Here is a 23,751-nt window from a genome sequence, read left to right as displayed (position 1 = left end):
CTGGCCCCCATATGTGTTGTTTATTTCTGACACATCAGTGGGATTATGTGAGGATTTCAGTCACTAACTAGTGAGAAGTAATTGGGTGTTGGACTTGTGCTATTTCAGTCAATATATGTTAGGACAGACATGAGAGTGTTACTGCAGCAGCTGTGTCAGCTTATCTACTCTAGTATTTCAGATATGTCTCTATTTTAATGGCTTTCTCCACCCACTTTGTCAGGCTTGGTCCAGATTCATTGCACTAAGGGGTTCCGAGTCTACCTCTCGACTGGCCAGATTGTTGCAGTATGTCCAGGTTTATTGCTCATATTTCTGGTCTGTTCAACAGATTCATTATTTTTATATCCCTGGTAAATCACTCTGGTGATCTGAGGATTTCTGACAGTAAATGATGACATATATTTCAGTTTCAAAACTCACATCCTTCAGAACATGTATGCTGAAACAAACCCTGTCACTCTCACAAAATTCTACATTTCTAAGAGCAATATTTAAAATATGTCACTAGTTTTGGCCTATTAACCCCCTCTTTTGGACAGCCTTTGGCCAGATTTCTTGCACTAAGAGGTTGAGAGGTATGGTTCTGAGGTATGACATGTTATGAGCATATATATATATATATATATATATATATATATACATATATATATATATATATATATATACACACACACACACACACACACACACATATATATATGTTTATTTTTATATATATGTTTCTTATATATATATTTATATATATATATATATATATATGTTCTTATATATATATATATATATATATATATATATATATATATATATATTTTATATGTATATCTCTATTTATATTATATATAGTTTATATATATATATATATATATATATATATATATATATATATATATATATATATATATATATATATATATATATATATATATATATATATATATATATATATACATCTCCAGACATATATACATGTGTCTATGTATATGTATATATACAAAACCTGACTGATTCTACACAATCTTTTCCCCACTGTTTAATGTCTCTGCAGCATGATATGTTTGCAAAAGCATCAACCATCCTTACAATGCAAATGGTGTAGTGGTATATCACTTCTGACTATGGTGTACAGGACCCTGAGTCTGAATCTTGGCAAGGCTGATTATTTTGTTGCTAGGCAGAACAGTGGCTGATGGAAACAGAGTGATTAAAGCAATTTTAAGCAGTTTTAAGCAGGTTTGCATGGTTTTGTGTGGTGCTAAGCGATGCCAACACATGGTTAAACATAGAGATGCCCTTTTTGTTTTTTTTTTTTTTGTTTGTTTTTTTTATGTGAGAGTGAGATGTTGGGGAAGGACAGTAGGTAAAATTGAGAGGTAAGTTGCATATTGAGACTGACAAGACAGCAAACAGGGGTGGTATATGACACATGTGAGGGGTAAACACCTTGGATGGGAAGGTTGGTTGGGAATCGGACCCCCATGAGCCCCCAAACGGTTACATTGGGACTGAGGTTCCCAACCATGTGCAGTCATCACTGCACCCACATGACCCCAAAGATGGCTGTGCTGGGGGCTGGACAGGAGGGGTAGGCTGACACTCAAGATGAGCCAGGCTGCCCTCAATCTGGTGTAGCTGACCACCAAACTTATTCTGGATGCCACTGCCCACCAAACCCTGGACCTGACTACTGGTGACAGGTTCCTGTCTGTGCCTGCTCCCAGGGGGGTGACGGGCCCCATTCCCTGAGGTGGATCACCCAAAAGGTGGTGTAGGACCAGCAGGTGAGAAGGTCCCAGGTTGGGTACCAGACATGCTGGGACCCGGTGCCATGGCCAGATGAGGCAGGACAGGCAGATCTGCCAGGATCTGCCATCCCAGATGTGCTATGTTGTTGAGGTTTTCAAAATATGTTGGTTAGTTGTGAACAACACATTTCAAGATTAGTTATAACAGCATGCATGGGTGTTCCATCATAGCCCATAAAACAGTTTTGAAACAGTTGCATAGCAAACAGAACATATGCAGAAATGGAACCACAGTAAGCATTATAACATCATGCAGGTTACACTGACAGCAACATGCCACCAATGATAGTATTTGAACATGGTTCATTGATATTCATACAAGTCAATATTTGTAGAACAATAGGACACATGTCCCAACAGTAGGTTTGGAGAAAACATACTCATTGATTATGTGTATTTATTATCGATGCAGATAGGGGTCAGGGAGAGAGAGCAAAGTCAATTAACAACTGTCTAGGCTTTAGTATTTCACAACTGTACTAATCATTATTCTACTCATTACTCTCCAGGTATGATCTCACTTTATATCTTCCTTTGGCCTGGGGTTGGACAGTGGATGTGTTCTACACAGTGTATTAGTAAAGGCTTCTTACAGATACCACAAACATTTCCTTACCTGACAGACCTGTGGAGGAAATTTTTGTTAACACTACCTGACTGTTTCTACACATATTTACATATTCAGGGTTACACATGTGACACTGAAATGGGTGCCCTGTACTCATGATGTGTAGGTGTGCTACTGACATACTCCACCTGGATTTCTATCTGTCTCCGTAGTTATTGGCAGCAGTGATCACTAGCTGTGACAGCGTAACACTTAAGGGTCATGTTTCTGGCAAAGTGCTTGGTGTAAGTATGTATCGTGCTGTCATTTTTAGGCATGGGATTGGATAGTGGAAGTGTTTTACACAGTGTATTAGTAAAGTCTTCTTACAGCTACTACAAACATTTCCTTACCTGGCAGACCTGTGGAGGAAATTTCTGTCAACACATACCTGACTGTTTCTACACATATTCACATATTCTTGGGTGACAATATGCATACAGCCTACTACCACTCCTGGGATTAGAACCATTTCTGTTTGTGCAAAAAGGTATGCCACGGTCATGCTTCATCACTACGAGCTACTGAGAAACTGCTGCTTTTTGCTAAACTGTTTTCTGCCTAATACTGGCTGGTTTGGACAATCTAACCTTGCAATTCTGACATTCATGCATGACAGATAGTTCTTGTACTCTGTATTGATTCTTTGGATATTACAATCTGGAAAGCACTGGTTAACACATGGCAGTGCTGCAAGGGGTATAGTAAAATACTTTAAACATTACTATTTAAAGTTCAGATCTTGGTGCATGGAACATTTCCTGTGGTTTTATATCCTGTTTTATAGTTCCACAATCTTTCTCAGATGAGCCTCATTTAGTTCATGCTGTCAGAGCCATAGTTGCTGTGCAGAACCTGTACAGATTTATATTCCTAACACAACACATCACAGTAAACACACCAGCCTGGTGTTTGTAATTTTATCAAAGGGTACTCACACTTTTATTAATGGATATCCTGTACATCATTATTAGTCTAGCTAGTGTAATTTATCCTTTACACACAGTACACACTTTACCTACTGGCAGTAGACAATCTACACCTTTGTATTATTTTGCTTATATACTGCAAGCTAGACTTGTACTCACCAGCCTACCGGGACAGCCTTAGCAACCTGTTGGCATGAGCATTCACATTCATAGCCTTCTCATCTGCAGCTGTACAGGAGATAAACAAACATTTATGAATACCTGTGGATCACATACTCAGGCTGGACTTTGGCAAACACTAATTGATACTGATGCTTACACACTGCTGGGAAATTCTGTGCCCATGAGTCTTGGGTCCACTGGCCCAAGAGCTCCCTATTCCTATGCTTGACATCAGTGAAATTTTGCTGGACCTGCTCACCAGTTTGAGGGATGCCAGTAGCACTGGTGAGATAATGTGTGGGATGGTCCCAGGCCTCCCCTTTATATTGTGAGTCCTGTCACAGGCCCTGCAGCAGTCTCTCCTCATGGTCTTTCACTAGGAGTCCAGGGAGTCCAGCCATTACCCTGGACTCCTGGGTGCCCCAGCACTGTGCCTGAATGTGCACACCCTCACTTACACCAACTGGTTATGGCTTTATTCTCACATGCCCCATTTAAATAGTGCTATATTCCCACCCTTTGCTGTCATTGGACCGTTTTGAAAAGGGTAAGCTCTGCTAAGCAGTGTGCAAATCCGCTGATTTGGTTTTAACACTGCTTAATGAAAAAAGTTGTTGAGCACTGTTTAAATGTGCGTAAAACCACTTAGCTGAGCTATCTGCTGCTTAGTAATCACATCGTAGCAATGGTTACACTTGCTAAGCATAGCTGAACATTGCTAACCATTGCTCACTTTTAATTTTTTAAATATCAAAGGACCAGTTCCCTTTATTATGTGTATATCTTATACTTAACATGACATCCCCCTATGTGCTTTCCTTACATTGGCAAGGGGTGTGACTATACTGTACGGGGCATTTGTGTGTACATGGGTGGTTTCACATGCTATATGCACTCACACTTACATTGTATACCAGTTACACTACCCTGGTTGGCAAAAAAGCAATTGCTGCATCATTTAAGTTTAAAAAATAATTTTAACAGTACTTTCCCAAAGAAAGGTAAGTTGCCTGTTTTAGTACTCGAACGGTGAGCACCTGTATGTAAAGCTGGGACTCTAACCACTACACTATCTCAGCTTGAAAAGTTCACCTGTATATTTATATTTATCTCCTATGGGATGTTTAAGCTATGGTAAGCGGTGGGCCATAACACCCACACCCGCTTAGCTACACTTAAATATTCCTTATCCTAAAAAAATATAATATTATTATGTTATATAAGTGAGTTTTGTGGTGTTCTGACAAGTCATTAAGGACTGCAATCGGGAAATAATGGCATTCATTTGGCTTTCAGGCTTCTATCCTTCAGGGACTCCTGCTAATACATATCCTGTTTTCTATCAACTTTCTAAGTATATGAGGGCAATTTTTCAGTGTCCCTATTTTACTGTTTTCCCCCATTATTTGTGCCTTTGTCCACATGCTATGCATTCAGGGAATATTCGCATGCATTTGCTTTCAGACTTCTACCCTTCGGTAATTCAAGCTAATGCATGACCTGTTTTCTATCAACTTTCTAAGTTTAGTGGGTAATATGTGTGTTGTGTCCCTTTTGTGGGATTTATTTCCCATTAGTTGTACATTTGCACACATTTCCTGCTTTAGCAGGTTGCGGAGGTGTCATACGGCACTTTGGCAATGCAGGGTGTGTGTCACAGAACCTATAGCACACCTTCTGCATTGCTTTCTTGATGCTGTGTTTATTTCAGTGTCCGCAGACACTGAAATATTCATTTATTTCATTTCAGTGTCCACAGACACTGAAATCCTGGCATAATATTAGAGTAATTCTCTAATATTATGTCTGATCCTTTTAGAAAGCACTGTGCAGCACTGTCTGAGTGCAGGGGACATGTTCAATGTCTGTGCATGACTTGAACATGCCACCTGCACTTGTTCATGGTTCGTGTCCATTTAAGTTGAACAGCAACGTGCCTTCATGAAAATGCAAGGCGCGCTGCTGTGTTTTTCATATACAAACCTCTCCATGCAATAATAGTGTTAGTCTTGCATGGGGTTTATTGAATCCCAGGGTGTATTTTATATAGCATATATTGTGGACACAAGTAGGTTTAAAAATAAAAAAAAGACAGCTAGGTGTACATGTCCAGGATAAAAAAGTGCACAATCCTGGTAGGTGCAATGGTGCCAGGTCTGAAAAACAATGACAGTGTAGAATCCTCAAGACACAGAAACATCCCTACAATGAAGTTAGGCCATGCACAGGATGAGGATAGGCCACATATTGTAGAAAGAAGTAGTATTCCACAAAAAATACAAAAAACTAACAGGCCAAAAAAGAGCCATAAGGATGATAGAGTGGACTATTGATAAGAAAGAAATTATGCATTATTACTATTATGCAAGAAGCCCAGAGTTTCCAGACATATGATATACAAAAGATTAAGAATGAAATGAGAGGAAAGAAAAACACTTGCTGATGAAAAACTATCAAAAGTGTCAAATGCAAAATTATGTTCATTAACACAACAGATTCCTGAAAAACATTAAATAGACCAAAACACCTTGGGATGTTTTAAAAAGAGGAGACTGTGTAAGTGCAAAAATATAAAGAACAAAATGTAGAGATTTCTGAAAGTTATGAAAAAGAAACACAGATGTGGGAAAGACATTGAGATATGATATGATGCAATATTTATACCAAGGAGAAAGCCAAACTAATCAATACAAAAAACAGCTCCAAAGTTATTTGAAGAGAAACACAGGCAAAGGCACCTAGATATGGAAAATTTCACAATACAAAAATAATATCACAAAGGGGAACATAGCACAAATGATTAGTAAAGTAGAAGTTAAACGAACATAAGCTGAAGTTATGGAATACCTGCAAAGTGAAGGATTTAGTGTAGAAAGCCTAACATAAGTTATGCTACAGCCTGATGAAACAACAAGTGCCTGAAGTAAGGAGAAAAGAAAAAAGAAATATGGACATGGGATAAAAAAATGTATATTTTGCTATATTTATGAAAGGAGAAAGAAAACATGGCCAACACAAAAGAGCAGCACCAAAGATATTTGAAGAGAAATACAGGCAAAGGCATCCACATATGGAAAATTTTACAATACAAAAAATAAAACGAAGGGGGAATAGAAAAATGATAAGTACTGGAAAATTAAAGCAAACAGAAACTGAAGTTATTTATTGTCTGCAAAGTTAAGGATTTAGTGTAGAAAATCTAACCCTAGTAACATCACAGCATAACAGAGCAATGAGTTCCCAAATTAAGGAGAAACTGGTAGAACAGAGAGCATCTAATAAGTTGCCATATGAAGTTACTTTGGAACTTTCAGTGGGGAACAAGTACAAAAGTTCATTAGGAATTGCACAGCAGGATAAAATAGCAACTCTGACAAAGTTATTGTTCTGAAGTTACAGGATGGTGATTTCCCATATGAAACAGCAACAGTTGACACAGGATGAATCTGAAGAGAATATGTCACAAGAAGATGTTCTGGAAATGTCTGTAGAATGCCATAGGAAGTGGAGAACAAAGATTGTTTCCTCAGTTTAGAAGAAAATGATCTAAGGGAAGAGTTGCTTGATTTAATATAGATGGATCAACATACATATTAAGATCAAGGAAAGGCCTGTCATATTTTCTTGGTATCTAGGCATCATTCAAGCTGAAAGAAAGACTTCATTCAGGAGCATTGCCATACCAGCATTTGAAACATGCAAAGGAAGTTCTAGCATTACCTTTGCATGTCTCTCTAGGATTTTGAATCTCAAGCAGTTCAATAGTGCATATACCACAATCAGATCACAATCATATTTGTCAAGAGTTTGGGTCTTTTGGGCCCTTGTAATGTCAGAAATCCTAACAAATGAAAGCTGCACACTGTAACCCTATCCTTATCCAGCCTACTGAGTGATGAGTCAGTGTGTCTGACAATACAGTCACCTGCCAGTAAAACATTTTTGCTGCTGTTGTATTTCAGAGTGGCAGATTTGGAACATTTTGCCTCAGGGAAACTCTTTAAGGTAGGTAGCATGAGGTGGAGTGACTTGGTTGTTTCTAAGACTTAATACTCTTTTTTTATAGGAGGCTTTGAAGTGATTTTTGCATCCTCAGCATAAGGCATTTTGCAAAGATTAATGGAGGATTGTGGTGGAAGTGTATGAAGCTCACAGGGCAAGTCTAGCTGACAAGGAATCCTCCACATTAATTAGCTATTTACACCTTTCACAGATGAACTTATTAGTGTGTAAAAATCAGCTTATCTGTTAGCATATGGTAGTTAGTACACTATCTTAGTGAACCTAGTGCTAAAAAAGTGGAAAAAGAGATGAAACTAGCTGGCTGACCTTCCATGTTGACCAGTACGTCTCTGTTTAGACAAGTAATGTAAATGCAGCAGAGAGTGTGTGTAATTATGGAAAATATACAGAAGGCTTTCCAGTGAAAGGAAGTCTTGTCCAAGATGCAGGAAGTTTCAAAAGAAATAAAAAAAGGGATTTCCAAGATGGTGGTCATTTCAGCAACACCCTCTCCACAAAGCTCTTACCCAAACTCCTGGAAACAATGAAATAGCCAACAAATCATTATATACGAATATCTCACAGAGAAGGAGAGCCAGCATTTAACCTGATTTCATCTTACTAGCCTTCAAAATCGTGAACTTCAAAAGATAAATTTAATTTTGCTATCTAACAGATATCAGCACAAGTTTCCACGTGTAAAATAGAGGCCTGAAGGCTTCAGCACCTCAGCAACAGACAGTGACCATGAGGGGAAAATGTAAGCAAAGCCATGGCGAGAAAATGCCTAAAGAAATAGAAGGTATGGATACTCAAACTTCCAAAACTAAACTATCGGCGATAGCATCTCTGGGAAAAGAAGTTATATCTAAAAGACAAAAAACATCTAAAATACAACCGGAACAAGTAAAAGACAACACAAAACAAAAGGCTGATAATACCATTCATATGGAGGATCTGAAGAGTGCCATTTTACCATTGCAATTCGCAGCCTAAGGCTTGTCAGAACAGCTTAATAAATTTGGAGGTACAATAAACCAAATTGCTGAGAGACTGGACTTAGTAGAGGGGAGAACCAAATGTAATGAGATGGAAATTGAGCGACTGAAGGCAGAAATAAGAGCTAAGGACAAGTCATTAACTGACATACAATTAAGAATTCTGGATTTGGAAGCAAGGAGCAGACAGAATAATCTCAATATCAGGGGCTTACTGAAAAAATATGAACAGAATCAACTGCTCCCAACACTAAGACAAATCTTTAGCGCTTTGCTGGAACCAAGGGAATCTTCAGGTGACTGCATAATTGAATGAGCACACCAAGCTCTCTATAAAAACCAAAGCACCACAATCCCAAGATCAATCTAAGTGAAGCTCCTTAACCATCAAGATGTACAATCTATCCTCTCTGCATAGAAAAAACAAAAACAATTTATGTGGAATATCTATATAATCTCTATACCCCAGGATCTCGCCCTAGAAATCAAGGAAAGACATCACAATTTCTCTCCATATTCTGCAGACCTAATTAAGTGCAAGGTCAAGTTCCAAATGAGATTCCTTAATATTCTTTCTTTTTCAATAATGACACAAAATATACCATGGCTTCACCTAAGGAAGCTAATCCAGTCTTCATGAACTGCTTTGAAAAGTTACCAGAAGCATAGATGCAGTAAATACTTCACCCTTTCTTACCAGATATAATTCTTAGTTCTCCTGGACCGAATCTTCCAGCCTTAAACTCAGTTATGTATTAATTTCTTCAAAGTAATGTAAATTTAACTAAAATAAAAGATCCATTATCACTCACAGCTCCCAAGAATGATTGAACTGACGAAATACAGCCTGGAGGACTCTTAAGTGGTAGCAACTGTTGACCCTAATAAGCAAGTGCATTAAAAAAAAAATAAAATAAAAAAAAAAGAAAGAACTTCCTGCCTGCTCAACCCGATCAACGGGATTCAGTGATGTCTTCATGCATAAATACTTGCCTCTCTCTTCAGCTGATAATTTTCTCACTTTTATATGACTGCGGACAAGAATATTGGCTGAACACTGACCAATTCCTTTGGAATTACAAAGGTGAGGAGAACTTTTGAGATGCAGGGCCAGATTTGTGTGATTGTACGGGACAGGTTACTTCCCCACTTTAACCTACTTAGATGTTTCTCTCTCTTAAAGAACACGGTTTGCGATACTCTCTCCATAAAGAGGGACAACTTAACATAGTGGCTTTAAAGACAGCTCAGTGCAGTCCTGCTTTATACTTTTCTAATTGATATTCACCTTTTTTCTATCCAAGGTACTTTGCTTGGCTTAAGACCATAAACTACTTAAAGAGATAGAGAATCAATGCACTACTGGTTAGTAACCATCAGCTAGCAAGTATAGCTATGCAATGTCTATTTATCGGCTGGATTACAGCGAACTGTATTGTTGGGGAAAGCACAAACTTTTCCAATCTGTGCTGATTTTATAAGCTCAAATAATGTGTGTGTGTAGGAGATAAATACACAAACTACAAACTAAAGGCTACATCTCTGAACTCTGTGAAAATAAAGCATTTAGTGTATTTTGTGTTAATTCGGATAACATAACAGGTTTGAACCATCACTAGCTGTGATGCAGTGTTAGTCTTGCTAATATCTGTGATATTTTTAATAACAATGTGTGATGTTTACAAAGCTCCCTTTTGCTCAGCTTAGTTTCTCTACTAACAATTATATATATCCTTAAACATTATTCATAAATAACTGCTTTATAATAACTCCCCTTCTTTTGTATATACATACATCGGATCCCTGACATTTCTCTTCTTTACTCTCTCCCCCTTCCTGAAGTTAGACTTTAGATATCATATACCATTTGTTAGTATAGAATGCCTAACAAGTATATGTCTTTTGATACTTATACAACATTATACCTACCATAATTGGCAGAACCTTTAGTTAAGAGCTAGTTGGATAAGTTATAGGGTACTTGATGACAACGTTTGGAATTAAATCAATGTTGTACATAGGATGCAAATATAGTTATCTTGTTTTGTTAACTACCCAACTGGTTTAAGGATATGTTTACCTGTTCTTTATTTCTCTTTCTCTCTCTCAAATATAGTGGTTAATGGGTAGGCACAGGGGTAGGTTTGAGAGAGGTCAGTGCTGCATTCTCATTAGTTGTTACAAATGTACCTAATTTGCAAATTAATCTTGAGCCACTCATTAGACCTCTGCCTCTTAGTCATTTCATACACACTGTCAATTTAACCAGATGTTAGAGGGCTCCAGGACAAAAACAAAATAAATCTTCTAATGCACCTTCTATTAAAATCAGAAGCAGATATTTGTTTTATTCAAGAATCACATATGATAGAGGAAGAGTGGCTAAACAAAAAGAATAGGAAATGGGTAAAAGATATTATTTCTACAGGAAACAGTTGTAACTCTAAAGGGATAGCAATTATTATTAAAAACTCATTTCAACACTCTGTTATAGATAAGGATGCATACCAGGGGGGTAGATGGTGTTATTTCACATGCTTAACCCCATTACTTACTAAACCAATCTTGTTCTTAAATATCTATGGGCCATGCTCAGGGCAACATGACTTCATTTTGAAAATCTATAACATCTTACTTAACTTTTCCAATTATCATTATATCCTGGGGGCGGGGACTGGAACAGGTAATTGATTTTAGCCTTGACCTTTCTAGTAAATCTAAATCATACAATACACAAGCTTCCCTAGCTTTAATGGATCTAATCTCAGACTTGGACTGGTTGATCCTGTATCCTTTGGTGATGACATTCGAATCTGTAATAATTACACATATTTCTCTAGATGCCATAACTCTTGGTCACGTCTAGATTTTTTTCTAATGTCAAAAGTACTAATAAATTGGCAAATAAAATATTTAGTTGAACCTAGGTTTTTCTCAGACCATTCAAAGATTACTTTAATAATAAACTTTGCACACAGCTCACCTTTACTAACTAAAGGCTCTAACTGGTCTCTAAATAATAATATTTTACATAACCCAACAGTTACTGATGAGATAGCCAAAGTTCTAGCAGAGTTTAACACTGACACTCGTAACACAGACATCCCATATGATGTCCAGTGGGCTGCATGTAAAGCTGTAATTAGAGGAATAATTATTCAAAAATCCACATATCTCAAAATAAAAAAAGAGGAAAGAAAAGGAGGACCACCTAATGTCTGAGATTAGAGAACTAGACAAAAGGCTTCAAGTAAACTATACTCTAGCAATGGAAAATTAAATGATAGATAAGCAAAGGAAACTATTTGACCTACACCAATCCAACTACTCCCTACAGGAACTAAGATTTATAACAAAATATACAGAATGGATACAACCCCCCCTCTAAAGCATTAGCTAGGCTAATTGAAAATAAACAGGACTCTCCCAGGACAGCTCTTATCTATCATCAAGGTACACTTTATAAGTCAGATTCAAAAATTACTTATTTATTCCCTCAGGTATATTCAGATATCTATGCTTGTAATAATCATCAAATCTCAATTCCAGAGATAAAAGACTATCATAACAGCATCATATTCCCGAAGCTTAATGAAGAACAGAAAGTAATCCTATCTGCCCCATTAAGTCAACAAGAAGTAGTAAATGCCATTGGAAAGCTTAAATTAATGTAAGCTCCAGGTCTAGATGGATACTCTCTGGATTTCTATAAAACCTTTAAAGATTATTTAACTCCCATCTTGCTTAAGCTATTCATCTGTATATCCCTCAATGGTATATCGGATCTCTACATTAACCATTTAAAGACCATACTGATCCTCAAAAATAACCTGGATAAATCAAACCTGAATAACTACAGGCCAGTCTCTTTAATGAACATCGGCATTACAATTCTATCATCTTTATTAGCTGAAAGACTTTAAAAAGTAATCCCCTACTTGATATCTAAAGAACAAGCAGGTTTCATGACCAAGAGACATACCTGGGACAATACATTGACAATGGAAACTATGATTAGCCTTACCAAGAAAGATAAAAATCCAAGATACGCAATGATACTGGATGCTTGTAAGGCATTTGATAGGTTTAACTGGAACTTTCTGTTCACTATACTATCTTACTTTGATATATCTACTGAGTTCATCAATATTGTTAAGATTCTATACAGTTGCTCCTACATGCACCTATATATCAATAAGAAATTCTCAAAACAAATAAAAATCTCCAATGGCACCAGGCAAGGTTGCCCCCTCTCCCCACTTTTATTTACCTTATACCTAGAACCTTTTTTTTGTCCATATTGCAAAAGACACACCACTCAATACCCAAAATATTGCATACCAGTATAAGTCTGACCGCATTTGCAGACGACCTGAATCTATATTTTGAACATCCCTTGACAGATACCAAGAAGTTAGTCACTACCTTAAATACCTTTGCACATATATCTGACTATAAAATTAACCAAAACAAATCCTATATATTCCAGATCAGTCATACAGCTCACAGGGAAAACCATTTTCCAGACTCTCCCTTTAACATGGTATACACCTTTAAATATCTAGGGATTTGCTATGACCATTCCTCTTCTTCTATATTGCATTGCAATTTAACTAAAGTATGATCAGTACTTTCCCAGGACATGTCCAGGTGGCAGCAAATGAAACTGCATATGCTATCTAAAACATCCATCATTAAAATGAGCATCATCCCAAAGCTTCTCTATCACTTTCATGCATCTCTTTCCTTCATTCCTAATGCGTTTTTCACTAAAATTCACAAAGCTCTTGCAAAATTCATCTGGCACCCAAAGTCAGTAAGAGTATCATACCAAAGACTTATTTTTACAAAATCTAGGGGAGGTCTAAGCATGCCAGACCTTCAACTCTATTATAGAATCCTGCATGCCAACAGACTAATTTCATTTGCCAACTACCATCCAAACAACCAAATATGGACTAATTTTTGGGTACAAATGTGGTACAACCATGTTCTGAATAATAATTTTAATCCCAAAGCTATCCCCTTCTTAGACCCATTAACTCTTAGCAAATTAAAGCTACATCACATCTTGAAGGATAAGGTCAAATCTTTTCAAGAGATCTTTAAATCCCTGAAATTAGAAAAAGCTCTCCTTCTATTCCAACCCATCCACCTAAACCCTAATCTCAAATTGAATAATAGCATGAATAATGCTGTTGATTACCCTCTAATAAAAGATTACACACTTTGGGATATTCATAAATATAGAGATTCTTCACTCCTAGAACTACGAGATTTCTTAAATTTATTTAAAAAGTACATCATAATTCTGCAACAAATAAGATAAATTATTGCATCTTTACTTCAAAATCTCACTATTGTTGAATCTGATTCCAACCAGGTATCTAAATTGTTGCAAGTCTTATCCAGCAAAAACAGTATGCTGACCCGCTCTTATAAATTTATAAACACAATACAGTATCAAGATAAAATTGTGTACGCAGACTACTGGGACCAACAAAGATTTAATTTATTAGAAAAACAAAAGGTATCAGCCATTAAATCTACACTCCTATTCTCCCCGTTTAAAAAGCTCACCAATGCACAATTTCTGATTAACAATAACGTATACTTTACTCCAGCTCATTTAAATAAATTTAACACAAATATATCTTCTACATGTCCCTGCTGCTCTTACCCTCATGCTGACATCCTACACATTATATGGTTTTCTAGATACTCTCACAGCATTTGGTGCTCTCTCAAGGTGAGACTTGACAAGATGGGGTACCAAAAATCAACCCTCTCTTGGGAGATGGTGTTATTACATATTACTAATCTTAAAATATCAAAATTAAGATTCCATATCTAATAACGCTTTGCTTATTAATCAAATTCTGTATAACCAAACACTGGTTAGATCGCACTAAGATGTCGTGGAGAGGTTTTAGGAGTAAGGCTGTTAAGTACATTACATCACAAAAACTTCTATTAACAAATTCTTATTAATGTACCTATTTCCAGAAATTCTGGAATATCATATTCGAGCATTTGGCTGACAACTAAGTATCTGTAAACTTAGTTGGTATACTACTACTAAAAGCTTTTCCTCTATATGCTTCTTTAAAGCTTTTTCTTTTATCTCGCTCATTTTTGTGGTTCAAGATAAGTATTAATTTTTCTCTTCTAGATGATTTTTATATCTCAAATGAATGGTAATACATTATGTATAGTTACAGTACCTACCTTCTCTCATATATGTTTTTCACTAAGTTTATCTTCAGGGGTTGCAATATCCCTAAGCAGCACAATTGTACATATTGTATATAATTAGTAAAAGTATGTTCTCTTCTTTATTATCGTTCATTTCTAAACTGTAATTGTTTGTGATATGTCTATAATGCAAAATTAATAAAATTTCTATTTGGAAAAAAAATAAAAGTAATAAAAAAAGCGTAAATGCTTCTAGGTATTACTGTGTGCCCTAAGCATTGAGGAACACATGATAGAGAAGGTAACTCAAGCTTTAGTAGTGTCAAAGGAGACATTCCCCAGTTTGACTTTCTGGAGATCTTTAGTATGTGCAGATTATCTATACTTTGTGGAGCTTCCAAAGAAAGATTTGTGGTAAGATCAGACAATAAAGAGCCACTAAGTTAAAAAGAACCAACAGGGGATACCTAGTTGGGCACTCAATATTCTGCATCTATGGAATACAGAGGATGGGTGAAAATATTTAAATAGCTTAAAGGGAGTGGTGTCATGCTTAATGACAACATCAGTGAAAGAGGAGAGGAAGGGAATTATAATCATTCACTTCCCTGCATTTGAACAGCCATATTCTCAGTCAAGTGCATTTCACTCCATCCATCCATCCACAACCCCTTTTTTCCCATTTTGCACAGGGGGTCACGTCACCAGTAACAATCATCTACAGCCAAGGTTTACAACACCAGATGGTTAGCCCTGCCTCAATAGTTCTTCGAAACCAAAATACCAGGAGGAAAATCATGCAAGCACAGGGATGAAATGCAGACTCCAAACAAAAGGCACCCCAGATGAGAATTGAACCAGGGAACCGCTTACTGTGAGGCAACAATGCTACCCATTGCACCACTGTGACTGTTACCTTGCTATCAATAACTGAAACTTGGCTGAGTAAGTTATTCATACCAAGTACATACACAGATGACCAAAAACATTCATACAAGCAGGCATATACCCACAATGACAAGTAATTCCCACCCATATCATACACATGCTTATAGACAGACAAAAATACACACACACACACACACACACACACACACACACACACACACACACACACACGCACACACATGCACACACATGCACACACACACACACACACACACACACACACACACACACAAATGCACACGCACACGGCGCACACACACGCACACACACACATACACACACACACACACACACACACACACACACACACACACACACACACACAGACAAACACACACACGTGTCTCAGCTGGTTAATTTGCAAGCTCAAATTAATTGAGAAGACAGCTTTTCTAAATCCTATCTTTCACAATTGTGGTGCAATTCTAGAGTTTGTACATTTCGAAAAAGAAGATTGTATGCCGGGTAAAAGTTCTTGGGTTGTACCACTTCAAAAGGAGCTTATTCATCTACCTATCCTACTCAGTGCATTTGCTCCCAACACAAATAATGCATTGCATTCCATTACTGTAAGCCAGCATGACACAGTAGCACAATGGTGTTATTCACTGAAAGTTCTATGCTAGATGGATCAGTTGCTTCCTGAGGATACTTTCCATGCAGAGGGTCTGTGTCCTCCCTGTGATCACTGTGTTTTTGGCAGGTATGCTGTTTCCATCTACCACATATCTGAAAGCTTTTATTTCAGGAGTTGCAGACAATGCAAAAAATAATCAGGAAAGGGCCCTAAATAAGGAACACTTTTTTTAAATAATGGTATATTTCCACTGTCAGGGTAGTTATGGGGATGGGAGACTAGAATCCAGTCTAAGATGTTGCCACTTGAGAAGTCTTTGGATGGCCTAGTTATTGAGTTGATTAGTTGAGAGTATTTGAAAAGGTTGATGTTGAGGGGGTGTGTAGGTGACTGTATGGAGGCCCAATTAATATTGTTATCTCCCATGATTATAGTTTCATTATGGATGTTACTTGATAGCCAGGAGAGGATGTTTTCAAGTATTGGGATATTATCTCCAGGGGGAATGTAGAGAGAGGCTATACAAATAAATTTGTGTGTATTCAGCTGGAGATGAGCTAGTATTAGTTCTGCATTAGAAAACTGGGGAATGATTTTGTTGTAAGGTGTTAGGCATAGGGAGGATGCATAGAGTAGAGCTACTCCACCACCCTTTTTGTGGGATCTGTCTGATCTAATGATTGAGTAGTTTGGTGGTAATATCTCGGCATCCTTAATGTGGGGATTTAGCCAGGTTTCAGAAATCGCTATGATGTCAGGTTTGTTATGGAGTACCCATGCATGAAGGTTAGGGATTTTGTTTGCTAAGCTTTGTGCATTAAGAGATGTGAATCGGATGGATTTAGAATTTGAGGAGGAGTGGTTTGGACCTGGGTTAGGGTGTACATCACCAGATAAAAGTATTGCAGTTAGAAGTTGAGTTAGGAAGAAGAGGTATTTGGGTTGTTTTGTTTGGGTGCAGTGGGTAGAAGGATTAGAGGGAGATATGGAGAATAGGGAGGGTGTGATGGTTTTATGAGGAAGGAAAAGTTTATAGCGAAAACATAGGTTGTTGCTGAGGGGGTAAAGGTTAGGAGAGATTTGGTTATTGTAGTGAGATTTTGATGTGTGGAGATGAAAGGTGGTATGTAAGTGGGTAGAGTGGTTGATGAGAGACGGTTGTGTAAGAAAGTAAAAATAAGTGAGGCTTTAAAGGAATAACAGTTGAATTGGGAGGGATGAATATTTTAGAGACGTGGTGTTGGTGAGGTGTGAAATTGTTTCGAGAAGGATGAGGGGAAGTTGTCATGTGAGTATGGAGAGGGGTGGGAGGGGTGGGAAGAGGAAGGGAAGGGGTTTGATAGTTTGGGAGGAAGTAGGTGTGGTTTAGTGGCTATAAAGTTAGAGGTAGTGGGGGTGGGCTGGAATTGGGTGTAGGATAGGGGAGCGGAGTGAGCCCGCAGGGCGAATGGAGCGGGTAGAGACAAGAGAGCAAAATGTGGAGGAAGACAATCAGTAAATAGAGAGCAAACCAACAGGTAAGTCTGATGGTGGGAGAAAGGTGGACAATATTCAGAGGTGTGAAGGAAGAGAGGCAGGATGTAAGGGTAGAGGGCGCTGATGTCAGGATTCCTTGGGGAAAGAAGAAACGGTGATAGATAAGTGTATCAGGGGACTAAGAATAGCATGACTAGGGGTCAGGTTACAGAAAGCTTACAGAAAAGATGTAGGAAATACAGAGCAGAAGCTAGTATTTTATCTTGATTTACAAAATGGGGTAGAAACACATCACAAACTTCTACACACACACACACACACACACACGTATGTGTCTCAGCTGGTTAATTTGCAAGCTCAAATTAATTGAGAAGACAGCTTTTCTAAATCCTATCTTTCACAATTGTGGTGCAATTCTAGAGTTTGTACATTTCAAAAAAGAAGTTTGTATGTCGTGTAAAAGTTCTTGGGTTGTACCATTTCAAAAGGAGCTTAATCATCTAGCTATCCTACTCAATACATTTGCTCCCAACACAAATAATGCATTACATTCCATTATTGTAAGCCAGCATGACACAGTAGCACAATGGTGTTATTCACTGATAGTTCTATGCTAGATGGATCAGTTGCTTCCTGAGGGTACTTTCCATGCAGAGGGTCTGTGTCCTCCCTGTGATCATTGTGTTTTTTGGCAGGTATGCTGTTTCCATCTACCACATATCTGAAAGCTTTTATTTCAAGAGTTGCAGACCATGCAAAAAATAATCAGGAAAAGGCCCTAAATAAGGAACACTTTTTTTTAAAATAATGGTACATTAATTTAGAAATTGCCAAGTTAATATCCAGTTTTAGGATGGATGAAGCAAAAGTCTGAGAAATAATTAGGGGCATCCCTCCAAAATATGGTCAATTAAGAAGTATGTTTAAAGGAATGCTGTTATGGGGAATGGACATCATCTAGGTTGCTCATTAATATACACGGGTGGACACAGAGCTGACATCCCACCAGCAAAAGATCTAGTCATCAACAAACAGATATATGTAGTGCATAGATACACAATGAAAAGCAGATATTGTAACCCATCTCATAAATCTAATGGTACCACTTTCACTTTCCTAATATAGTTGTCTTAAATATGTTTGCAGTTTGAAAACAAAGGAAGTCTGCATGCTACAGTGCTTTTAATTAGAGTGCAGGTCTTTGCTGGTTGTAATACTTTTTCTCAGCTTATTGACTTTAAGGTAGGGATATATTTACCATTGTAATAATATTTTATTGGGATTTGGTTTCTGAATTTAAATATTATTGATCTAGTATAGTCTAATGAGATGTAGTCAGAAAATCGCATCTGTCATGGGATTCAGACATGGAATCTAAAACTTGGAGTATCTCTGGTGATAACAAAAGAAAACAGTGTCTGTTCTTTATCATGTTCATTTCTCTGGATGTCTATACATTAATCTGCTTTACTAGCCATGTTCATGGATTTTATATGCCAGCTATGGTAGGAACTGTGGAGTTCTGACCTTGAAGTATTTACATGAGTTTTCCATGATGTATGTCATTTCTGTGGTTGCCAGAGTTTATTCCAGTACTGGCTATAGATTTACAACTCATATTTTGGAATATGTGGATATTACAAAAAATGCCACAGCTAATGAAAAAGTGAAGCATTTACCTCACCATGGTGGTGCCAGTTTTGGTACAGGTTATTTAAAGAAAGTGCTAGTTAAGACTTGGCTTATTCTCAAATTTAAGTGTTATCAGATTTGGATTTTTTAATGTATTTCAGTAGAATATATCTCCAATATGTGTTCTTGAATGGTTTAAATGGAATGGCATGCCCAACATTACTCAAGTAGACATGCATGTACACTAACAACTCTTACGGATAAGCATCACAGTGGCTTAGCTGTAAGATGTCTGCACTTGATTTCCAATGTATGGGGCTCAGTATTGACAATGGTTAGGTCCTCTATAGAATCTGCTTGTTTTCCGGCTACATATCTTAGTCTTTTCATGTTGCTCCAATTTCTTCCCAAAAGAATGTTTGCTGATTGCTTACTATAAAATCTATCTATATATTGTTTGCCTTCATCCTTGTGACATGGGTTTTGGTTATAAGAGTCTGCTGGCCAGCCCAGTTGACAGCAGTGTACATTAATTAATATAAAAGGTCATCAATTGAAATATTGTTTGCCTTTGCTGCAGAACTTGTATTCCCTTCAGTCCTATTATGTCAACCATTTAATAATTTGTTCAGTTTATTTGTTGATGTATGATGTCACAATATGAGAAATAAATGCCAAACTTACCATAAAGCAGAAAAAAAAATAGGAGACTACACAAAGATGGATACAGTGCTGTAGTAAACAGGACAAGCACAGTAAAGCTATACTATTTCTGTCTAGATTTCAACATTTCAAATTAAAACTAGTCATAGGTTAATAGGTTCATAGGTAGGTACTAGGCTATCTGCCCGAGGGCATCTATAAGCCTAGCCAGAGTGTGTCGGCTTTCGCTGCCCCAGTGATTAATTAACTGAGCCTGTGTCAAACAGAGCCAATGAAGTGATCCCAGGGGTGTATTTTCTGTTACCCATCCACTCGTCAAGGCTTCTCTTGAAGAGTGTTAGTGAGGGGCTCTGCCTAATGTAGTTAGGAATTTTGTTCCAAAGCATGGGGAGTCTCTGTGACAGGAATCAGTCCCTCTAGCATGTTCTATTTATTGCTGTGGTGAGGTTTAGCTCACTAGAGTGTGTGGCTCGCAGTGACTTGGATTTCTTTAGTGGAGCATGTCCATCAATTCTAAGTTGGACATGGCTTTGTAAGTCAGGTAGAGATCACCTCTGAGTAAGCGATATGCCACTGACTACAGCCAGAGTTTTTTCAGTCATAGGACATATGTTTGAGGCCAGTAATCCTCTTGGTGAGGTGCTTTTGTGGTCTTTCAAGCTGTTGGAAGTGTCTTGTGAGGTACATCCCAAATGGGGCATTATACTCTATGATGGGTCTGATGAGTGATGAGTAGAGGGGTACTATAACCTCTTTATTTCTAGATGTGAACCCCTTAGTAATTAGATGGGCCACATAGAAGGATTTCCTAACTACTTTGGCAATATGATTGTCAACGGAGAGATTACTATCTACCTGGGTCCCCAGATCTCTTATTATCTCTTCTGCATTAAGGGGGCTGCCACCTATGTGGTAATTCGTGGGTGTTTTCTTTTTCCCAAACGGGATGACTATGCATTTTTTGGCATTTAGCTTGAGCCCATGACTTTGACACCAGGTGTCTGTCTCAGTAAGGCCTTTTTGGAGGATGTCCGTGTCAGCTGGAGAGTCAATTATGGCTCCCAGTTTGCAGTCATTGGCCATTGGCTTAAGCCAAGTGGTTGCAGACTTTGTAGATGGACTGGGAACAGTCAATGTATACCAGATATCAGATAAAGCAGAACTTGGAAAGAAAAAGACAGGGAAGCAAATGGATTATGGAAAACTCAATGCTTAAACAATGATCAATTTGTCAAAGTATCAACTCGGTGATATAAAGTACTGCCAAGAAGAAAGCATTCAACATAAATCCCTTTGCTGTGGATATCTACTCATGTAAGTTGAAAGACAAAGAATCAGAGTGCATATAGAGAGAGTGAGAAAGAGAGAGAGAGAGAAACACACAGGCACACACACGTGACCCTGAAATATTTTAATAATTTTTCCAGTGCATGTGTCATTTCTCTGATTGCCAGCGTTTAGTCCAGTTCTGACTACAGATTCAAACATACACATGGACACAGAAAGACAGACAATTCACATAGACACATTTCACACACTAGGTGTAAAGTCGATGCAACATACAGCTGATTAGTAAAGAAAACTGTCTAGAAGAGCTGAACTCTTACTGCTGAGTTAAACATATTTATTTAAAGTTGATGTTACAAATTCTGAAAAATGTTTTGAAGAATTTCCCAGAAAACATGGATTCAATCTATATGACTTTCTTCTGGAAAGGGTATAGTAGATTGCAATTAAAAGAATGTGTATTTGCTTCAATATACTGGCAGCACTATTAAGATCCTAGAACTTTGTTGTTAAGGAACTTTTCCACTTATTCCCAAAGTTCACTGAGTTTGCATTTAGCATATTTAAAAATGTTTAGATAAAGGGGAGATGATCCCTAAAAGGAAAACAAGTTCTGTGTACGTTTTGAAAGAGAACATCCTTTATATTTGTTGACCAGGAAAGTCAGACTTGGAACAAAGCCAATTTTCAGTGTAGGCCTGGGGAAACACACTACAGATACATGTCATTGTAACGTGGGAGAGAAAACCGGAGTACCCGGAGAAAACCCACATGAATGAAGGGAGGACATGCAGACTCAACACAGAAGGCACTCCAGCCGCGAATCACACCAAAGAACCTCTTGCTGTGGGACAACAATGCTACCACTGCACCACTGCGCCGTCCATAATTTTAGTTGCAAACATTATACATCAATTATAATCTACCCAATCATTGTCAGTCAAACATTACATAGCTCATTCAAACCCTGCCTTCTTTTAAACCTCATTCCTCCACTGTATGTATTGTTCCCACAATTCACATTTTTTCTATGTAATTTGCTTCAAACCTTTACTAAAGATCCCAGTTGCAGTTGTTTTATCTGTTTCTGTATTCACTACTTCTAGTACAGTTGCCTAACACTTTGATTTCCATTATCTAGTAATTGAATTGCCTTTTTGGCAGACACCATAGTTAGACTCAGCAAGGTCTTACTATGTCTAAGCAAATCCAATTCTGTATCATAGCTCAGAAAAATTATTTCCATAGTTACACCAATTTGCTTACTCAGTATCTCTGAAAGAGTTGTCTGCAAGGAATCTTTACAGTCTGTCAACTCATTACACTCCAAGAAAATATGTTCCCAATTACCTCCTTCTCCCTCCTCACACCTCCAACATCTGCTGTCTACCTGAGGAAAAATTCTCTGGCGTCTACTTATGATAAAAAATATCTATGTAAACATTTCCAAACAAAAATCATAAATCTTCTAGATTTTGTTGTATATTTGGAATTAATTGAAGCCGCCTATGGACCAACTGGCTATGTGAGGGGTTGGGTAACCAAACAGATCCCCTACAGATGATCAAAATCTTAAAACTTTGACTTTCATATGGCTGAGACCATACGATCAAAGTTTTAAAACTTTGAACATTATGTATGGAAATCTCCATATAGTGCGAAATGGGAACATTACTGTTTTCCTCCCTGTAATGCGGTCTCATAGTTGGTATATTTAAATAGCAGGAGGTGTGAGGGTGCAGCAGGGCTTGCTCCCCCTGAAAAAAACATCCAGGAATTATTTTTTGTTTTGTTTTATTTTTTTTCAGGTGTTTAAATCTTTGAAACATTGATCATATGGTCTTGGTCATATGAAAGTCGATGTTTTAAAAGTTCAACCATCTGTAGTAGGCCCAACAAAACATATTGCAGAATTTTTTTTTGTTAGAATTTAAATTAAAAATGTTCTATATGAGCTTGTTAAGTATATATAAGATGGGAATGATTTTGTGAAACATCTATATGACTGGTATGTAGTGAATAGAATGTTTTCTATATACTTATTACTTTGAATGTAGATTCGTTGTTTACATTAGTTCTAACAAGCTACAGTGTTGAATGAATCAGAAAGTATTTAACCAGCCATGCATCATTTTCCTGATATAACAATTAGTGTGCCATAGTGGTGCAGGGGTTAGCATTGTCACCACACAGCAAGAGGTTCTCTAGTTTAATTCTCAGCTGAGGTGCCTTCTGTGTGGAGTCTGCATGTCCTCCCTGTTTTAGCATGGGTTTCCTCCAGCTGATTTGGTTTCTTCGCACATTCCAAAGACATGTATCTGGAGAGTTGCGTTTCTCTCTAGGCCTCCGGTGAAAATGGGCTCTGTCCCAATCAGACTTTCCTGGTTAACAAATGTTAAATACATAAATTAGTACTATTTTTGAGCTTCTATATTTTGATTTGAATTTTTTTTTCAGGAATTTGTTTACT

This window comes from Protopterus annectens, chromosome 8.part0 (assembly GCF_019279795.1).
Source record: "Protopterus annectens isolate FY-2018-M chromosome 8.part0, PAN1.0, whole genome shotgun sequence".
NCBI classification, from domain to species: domain Eukaryota; kingdom Metazoa; phylum Chordata; order Ceratodontiformes; family Protopteridae; genus Protopterus; species Protopterus annectens.
Note: the sequence above shows the minus strand (reverse complement) of the source record.